Source organism: Glandiceps talaboti, chromosome 1 (genome assembly GCF_964340395.1).
Source record: "Glandiceps talaboti chromosome 1, keGlaTala1.1, whole genome shotgun sequence".
In the NCBI taxonomy this organism is placed as follows: Eukaryota; Metazoa; Hemichordata; class Enteropneusta; family Spengelidae; genus Glandiceps; species Glandiceps talaboti.
In genome coordinates this window covers 22,839,331-22,848,377 of record NC_135549.1, presented here as the reverse complement: position 1 = coordinate 22,848,377, position 9,047 = coordinate 22,839,331, and positions in this window count along the sequence as shown.

The following is a 9,047-nucleotide window of genomic DNA, read 5'->3' as shown; positions in this document are numbered from 1 at the left end:
ATACTTTTAGAATTATATCTCAGTCTCAGATGGTTGTTTATACATTTCTACATTACACCTATCTCTTAAATGGTCTTAAAATCTTGAATATCAAAAATATGAAAATATGGAGTTTTAATTGTATTTTTCTATTCAATTTTTAGTCATTATTGTGTTTTGTATCCATTGTCTAAATCAACTCTATTGTCAGGTAGTCAGTGTCATAGATATTTTACTGAGATGTTATTTTTTACAAATTTTCAATTCATGTAAATGTCTGAAAAACTACTTTTTGTGTTACCTGTTTCACATTCATCACAGCCCAACTCCATGTTAGCCCAGATACACGCGTATCTGACTTGACACTATTGTTTGGGCCTCTATAAATCAGATAGCGGCTAACTCAGAGAGCCAAGTCTGTAGTCTCACTCAGATAGCCAAGTCTGTAGTCTCACTCAGATAGCCAAGTCTGTGGGCTAACCCAGATAGCCAAGTCTGTAGTCTCACTCAGATAGCCAAGTCTGTGACCTAAGGCTGAGATAGCCAAGTCTGTGGTCTAACTCAGATAGCCAAGTCTGTCATTTCATATTTGTTGTTTCCCCATATTAAACATCTTTTCCCTTGAACTTGTCATCATGTGAACAGAAAGGGTAAACATTTCTATCAAGTCAAAGTTTATAAATCCCAATAATTACAAGAGTTGTATATCACTCTTACTCACTGTCTACAGTTTCAAATTGCTAATGTCATGAAAATGAACACAAGCATACAAAGAATAGTAATTTTTTTCCTTCAATGTTACCAATTTTATCCCAATTTTTAAATGTTATCGTGTGAGAAACACCATTTGTATAGTATGAATAAATAAATGAACTATCTGAAATGATTGTCATTACATCACAAATTCACTCAAAAACACTTTTTTATTGAGATCAATTTTGTTGTTGTCCCTTCAGTATGTAGAATAAGTTTTAAAGTGTATTCCTCTTTATTGCAACTAACCCAGAGACTAATACCATGGGTTGTGATATCTCAACCCTATCTCCAAACCATAACACGGCTATTAACATTTTCAGCACAGAAATCTTGGTTCTTAATTTGAAATTACCACCAACAGCTGTGCTAAATCTGATTGGATATCATATTTAAAGCAATGATGTAATCGCATCCCCATTGCATTGCGTACATTGCATTGGGGGGGGGGGGGCATTGAATGGTGAACATAATTTACATATTAGACATGTTGTTGCGGAGTGGTCATCTGGTTTCGAATTATAATTCAATGTTAATGAGTAAACATTTGAACAGAAGAGCCAATTGCAAATGCCTGTCAATGTGTGATATATCATAAGATGTGATAAATGTAGTTATATGTAAAGACTGTAGTAAACACCGTATATAGATTTTCTGGTTAATGTGTGCTTCATCTGATACTTAGTGCTGTTTGCAAATTGTACAGTAGGAGTTTTATATATTTTATTACAAAACAATAAGGACAAAAGCCATGGTATTGGTTTGATAGCTTGAGCTTGAAGGTAACTTGAGATATAATAAAACTCTGCAAGCAAAGTTCCTGGGCTATGTTGCAACCTGATTCAAGTTATATTGAAAGTGGTATGAGGTGTAAAGATATTACGCTGCCCACAGGTGGAGACCTAGACTGTACCATTGTATGAAGGGGTAGCTGACCACTTACTGAGGGACACAGTAGCAATGTTCAAGCTATTAGCACCTTTCGATGATTGGGAATGATTGCCATTGTATCCCATGTGGTTAGAAACCCCTGGTACAGTCTATATCCAAGACTGAGGGAATGATTGGGAATGATTGCCAGCATATCCCATGTGTGGTTGGCAACCCCTTTGATGTAGTGGTACAGTCCAAGCCTAAGGACTATTAGGTGTAAGTCTGATCTGAATTTTTCATATGAACTGTAAAAGTGCATTTTATATTTAGGTTGCATGAGTGTGTTGTGAGGGCAGAGTTATGCTAAAAATTCAGGAATGAAACACATATCTGTTCCATTGTGATGTCATTTTTATTTACAATTTTAACATCAACTGAGTTGGTGGAACTGTTCTGATAGCTTTAATAATGAAATGATAACTATTCCAATATTTTACATCTAGAACTCTTACGTTATTATCATTGTGTCGTGTTTTTATTGAACAATAAAATATAGTATTTACATTTATCATGATGTATAGTATAGATGTATAGATGTACTACAATGGCAATAGTTTGGTTGTCTTCACTTAATGCTGTGTGATTGTCAAGTTCAAAGACACCAATCAATCAATCAATACTTACATGCACACCATCCATATTATATGTGATGTAGGACTAACTGCAGATAGTCACAGTATTGCCATGAGTTACACATTGAACATTTTTAGTGTCATTTTAACTGAACTGCCATCGTTTACAAAGTACCATATGATATTTTTATCCTGGTTTTACTCTTTTATATAACATTCAAACTCCAGTACATTTACTGATAAAGTTCTTTGTAAAGAAAAAAAAAGATAAATAAAACAATTTTGAAAACCCTTGGTGGTGGAGACTGTCTTGAATTGATATTGTATGTACATAACTTTGATTAGGTAATACTGCATAGATTAGAGTATGGCGAACACTGCGAGAAAGTTTCAACAGTCAAATTCAAATGATAGGAAATGCTAGGATACATGAACATTGCAGCGTTATTTTGCAGTGTAGTGGAAGAAATAACAGCTCTGGTTTGTGAGAATGACCCCAACAGGTAGTGCTCAGAGGCCCTGTTCAAAAACTTGTGTAAGTTATATAAATTTAACACACACACACACACTTTTTAGCTCAGAACTGAATTCATGTGTCTATTCATTCTCTCACTAATATTCATGCCCCCCACTCCAAAATGTACCCAAGAATTGTCATAGCACCCCACCCCCAGCTACACAGATTTTTAATTTGTAATTATACAACCCCCCCCCCCCCCCCCCCCCCATTTCCAGCATTCTGGAGATGTACAATTGTATGTACATTGCATTAAAATAACTGTGGCAATCGACTTCAGCATCATCCACACAGCAATAAGAAATCTCTTTACAAATAGATGTGGGCTTTGCGAAAAAGATCTCACATTGGGCTGTAACTGTACTTGGAAATATTTTGCCTGCGTATGGTTTTCTCTTTCAATCTTGATTTTGAGCAGAAACAGCATCTCCCATGATAGCTAGTGGGGAGGGTGTGGGAGAGGTAGCCTTCACCCACAGCGAGCACTTTTTTGAAAATAAGAACATGTATAGGAGGCCATTTTATAGGGGCATAAAATTTCAAACATACACATTATCGAAAGCCATAGACTACTTGAAAATTGTCTTCAGTACCCCGATTTTACTTTGAATACATTATTACAAATGTACATGCATGTACCGACCTACCCATAGTTGTCATTAAACAGTAGCGAGAAACATAAAAAAAAATATGACCACCTTTACAATAGAATATCAAAACATGAAAGAGCTCAGTTTGGAGGGTCAATGAAAGTATGAGCGTGTGCGTAGGATTGAATAGATGATGTCGTCATTATATATGAAAATATGAAAATATATATACCGTATTAATGTGAAATACGTAAAAAATTCTACGTGATACGTTGAAAATATGAATTGCATTTATAAAGTTAAAGGGAAACATCAGCTGCAGTTTGCATGTAATACTAATAGTAGGCTATCACGTCGTCTATAATTCATGTACTAGTAACTAACTCACGCCGCTGTTATGCGCAATGGTATGTATACCTCTATCTGTCACCTCGACCTTAACTTCGCATGTTTCCGCTTTCGTGATGGATTACATCTCGAACGTTAAACTTTCGGATGTGTGTGTGTGTGTGTGTGTGTGTGTGTGTGTGTGTGTGTGTGTGTGTGTGTGTGTGTGTGTGTGTGTGGTGGGGGGGGGGGTTATTGCTAGAATATACCTGGTTGCAGGGTTATTTATAACAGCGAGCGAGTGTATACGTATATATTATTGATGCTATCTTATCTTTGCCCTCCACATGTTTAGCAATGGTCTGTAATCACAATGTTACACGAAATGACCTATTTTTAATTCCACGTATTAGACATAAATAGCCGCTTTATCTAAAAAGACAATCCACCCAAAGCAAGACACAACAGCGTGCTACCATATACCAAATCCCAGTCATGGCGAAACTCCCTTACCCACGCCACCCACGCGATACTCCACGGGGACCGAGACTGCACTGCCACATTGAACAGGCTATCAAACACAATATAGTCTTTATTGAGTACAGTGCTTGAAACAACCCGTGGAGAAGTGAATAAATGTATAGACACAAATGGACAAATGAGGAAGTCCATAAAAAGAAAGGCACGTTAATAAATAATATTGAGGCACAGTTTAGTTTATTTTGAACAAGTACTAAATTTACTATGTATTAACTTGATACTTATATACAATGTAAATGGTTCTCCGGGTGAGTGATAGTGGTCCGAGTTGAGTACGGGGAAATACGTGGCCATGGACTTCCACAGAATCAATGATAGCAATAATTCTTGCGTTTTCGGATTAATTTCTCGGAAGCAGAGCTTCGTGAATTTATTATCGGGAATAATACTAGGGGACCGGTCATGTTCCACTTGGGGGGGGGCACATTAAAGCCTTGCTTATGTTTTAAATTATCCAAACTCAGAGAGAGAGAGAGAGAGAGAGAGAGAGAGAGAGAGAGAGAGAGAGAGAGAGAGAGAGAGAGAGAGAGAGAGAGACAGACAGACAGAGAGACAGAGAGAGAGAGAGACAGAGAGAGAGAGAGAGAGGGGGGGGGGTGTGCAGTTTGATCAATTAGTATTTTGTTTTAGTATCTACGAACAAGTTGAGCTAAAGTTATATAAAAGGTCTTCTGCACATGAGACGGTGAATCAACTATAGACAGATGCATCATTATAGATTTCAGATTAAATTGTACACTATAGTACAAAAACTGTACAGGAAATATCATTAATATCTGTATGGAGTGGGATGCGGTCATTAAAAATCTGTTCGGACGGTTCCAGCTTTGGCCATGCATCGGATATGTGATTTAATTGAACAAGCAGATATTCAACTCCAAAAACACCGTACCGGCACCCCCATTATAGTGTAAAATGAACGGTCCCTGGCCGTGACGTCATATTATGAACGCCCATATATGCACTTCAATATCATGAATATTGAAACAACCATACAATTGCCACCAGTTGTAAATGTACCGTAGGAGGCAACAGATGGCTGAGGTAAGTCTAGACTTACTAGATTTTTTTTCTATGTCTTTCAAATTATAAACGTAAGATTGGTAAGCTTGTGTTTCATATTATTGTACGTAAATAATATTCTTAAGGTGGAAATTTGTGCATGGTTTGACACAACTAGCAATTAACACACGTGACATTGATAATTATATCACCGCGTAGTCTAACCTACAGATTTACTCATGTTGACAGTGTACAGCTAGCTAGCTAGGTATAGCTATGTACACTACATACATTTCAGCGTACTTTACCAATGATGACCACCTGTTGATTTTTGCGTGCTAAGAAGTCCCCAGACCAATGTTCACGGTGCAAGCTGTGGAGGCATCATCTTTCAACTTGAAAAAAAAGCGGTCTGGACTCGGGTCGTGTCCTTATAACATTGTAAAGCCTACAACATGTACAATCTAGTGTTATGAATTGTTTATTAATTAAAAACATAATCATAAAATGTAGACCCATGTTTATGTTATGCGACACGAATAATATCAATAAATCTTTATCGTATCAAGTTCTCAGTGATTCAGAGACTGAATATAATTAAACGTTTTCGTGTTTTTTTTACGGGTTATAGACTGTACTTCCACACAAAATCGCGTTTTTATAATAGTCAGCGTTGAACCGTTTCTGGGAATCGATTGTGCACAATTTTGCAATCGCGATGAAATTCATTTTGGGCGTAGATGGCGCCTATTGCCTCTTCGAGGAAATAGGTAGATAGGTCGATAAGATCCAGACTGTCGCAATGCCACTTCCAGGAAGTGGACGATCAATCGCTTGATCGAGCAGTTCGAAGTACATGTATGTATATGCATGTGGGCATATGAATTTACACTGCTTGAGCCACGAGGTGTTGTACTGGGGTGGTGAGTAGAAAGACGGAAGAAGTGTGAGAAGTATGTAACATTTTATGATTCAATCAACCACTGGAAGTATCACCCCACCTGTAGTGTAGGTGATGATACGTGTACTAATATTTCCATGATTCTGTCAATACATTATCCCATCGACGTACTTAGCAGTACAATCTATAAGTACATGTATTATAAACCTAGACAAAGTTCTGTCCTGCTGTCGCAGTACTAGTAAAACAACGACACTGGGGTCAAAGAGACCTTCACATGCAATGAAGGTAATCAGAATTTAGTCTAAAGTATAGCGCTAGAAATATGCGCTCCTTTCACTCCTTGAGTCCTACCATGGATGTGTGCATCCATATTCCCACGGAGTGGGGCGAAGACGTGTCGGGACTCTATTTTAGTCCCAAGTGCAGACTAGACGTAGTCGAGTAGCGGGACATGATTCGGACAAAAGGGGCGGACTTTGTTAGAATGGAGTCCCGACTTACTCCGTCTACCGGGCTGTCTACAAGCGCTAGCAGGACTAGAATTTGTAACGTCCAAATTTAGAATAACGCCATCGACCGTGTGATTCAGCCCGATCGACCGTGAGTCACTAAATACTGTAATAGCCGAATGAGTCAACACTAGTACCTGCAGTAGCAGTAGATGAGTGGTTGTGAACCGTTCTACCACAGACAATTTCTTTCTTTTCTGTGGGTTCTACCTAGTCATATGCATTCGACCCAAATATTGTGACCGAAACGATAATGAAAGTAAAATGAAAGTGTAATATAAGTCATCACCATTTCTGCGAAAGTATTAAATACATCTATCGATCATCAGTAGTTTTTGTTACGACCATGCAATTGCAATTTCAATTTATTTTTTTCGTGATGAAACTGTAATAATACCATAAATATTTTATCCATTGAAAATGCACTCCTTAATTTTCTTCAAACTGAATATACACTATATGGGTGACCCTAATTTTTTTCTTCAGTTTTTCATTACCCGACCTACTCAAATTTTCAGCTCTGACATAAAAAGACATTATTACTTTCACCCACCCTTAATATTTTTTTGAAACAGCGTCCTCTCCAGCAAAAATAGGTAAGTGTGTGTGGACTGTCAATGCCATCTACAGTCATGGCAGCAATGACGACACTTGTTCATGAACAGAGCATTTACAGAGGTTATTCAGGTTTGGGGAGGTCAATTATGTAGAGAAGCGAGGAAAGGGTTTGTTGTCAGGTATCCAATAACAAGAAGATAGAGAGAAGGAAAAGGAGAAGCAGAGAAATATGAAGAAGATGAATTTTTTTTTTTTTACTTTAAAAAAAAAAAATTGACAGACTCACCCATAGTTGATATGAAAAAGTAATGAGAAACATAAAATAATAGGATCACCCATATGATGATAAAAAATAATTTTATGTTTATTTATTCATCTAATGTTTGATTTTGTGTCAGTTATCAATAAATTTATCATACATGTACCATGCACCAACCAAGTTAGTTTTTGTTCTATTTTTAAATTGTTTTTCTTGTAAGTCCAAGATCAATTTTTCAAATAAGAAAAGAAAGTATTTCCATCAGTTCACAAGAATATCAGTGAAAAAAAATACTGACCACTTCTCTTTAAAATTATGCCATTTTTCATCCAAAGTTTACAATACATAGTTCATAAATTAAAAGGTGGAAATAAACTTATTATCTTGTAGTCATAGATTATTTTCTTTATAATAATTAATAAATAATTTTAATGTAAAGCCAAGGTATTTTCTTTGAACAGAAAATATGGATTTTTATATTCTGTCAATTTTATGTCATGACAACCACATCTATGTCAAAAGTTCCAAATCATCCTTGAATGGGAGTCAGCAGGTATGCATATTCATAACTTTATCTGAAGGTAATAAGCACTGAGGAGCCATGAAGGTAATAAGCACTTAGGAGTCATGAAGGTAATAAGCACTTAGGAGTCATGAAGGTAATAAGCACTTAGGAGTCATGAAGGTAATAAGCACTTGGGAGTCATGAAGGTAATAAGCACTTAGGAGTCATGAGGGTAATAAGCACTTAGGAGTCATGAAGGTAATAAGCACTTGGGAGTCATGAAGGTAATAAACACTTGGGAGTCATGAAGGTAATAAACACTTAGGAGTCATGAAGGTAATAAGCACTTGGGAGTCATGAAGGTAATAAGCACTTGGGAGTCATGAAGGTAATAAGCACTTAGGAGTCATGAAGATAATAAGCACTTAGGAGTCATGAAGATAATAAGCACTTGGGAGTCATGAAGGTAATAAACACTTGGGAGTCATGAAGGTAATAAACACTTGGGAGTCATGAAGGTAATAAGCACTTGGGAGTCATGAAGGTAATAAGCACTTGGGAGTCATGAAGGTAATAAACACTTAGGAGTCATGAAGATAATAAGCACTTAGGAGTCATGAAGGTAATAAGCACTTAGGAGTCATGAAGGTAATAAACACTTAGGAGTCATGAAGATAATAAGCACTTAGGAGTCATGAAGGTAATAAGCACTTAGGAGTCATGAAGGTAATAAACACTTAGGAGTCATGAAGATAATAAGCACTTAGGAGTCATGAAGGTAATAAGCACTTGGGAGTCATGAAGGTAATAAGCACTTAGGAGTCATGAAGGTAATAAGCACTTAGGAGTCATGAAGATAATAAACACTTGGGAGTCATGAAGGTAATAAGCACTTGGGAGTCATGAAGGTAATAAGCACTTGGGAGTCATGAAGGTAATAAGCACTTAGGAGTCATGAAGGTAATAAACACTTGGGAGTCATGAAGGTAATAAGCACTTGGGAGTCATGAAGGTAATAAGCACTTGGGAGTCATGAAGGTAATAAGCACTTGGGAGTCATGAAGGTAATAAGCACTTGGGAGTCATGAAGGTAATAAGC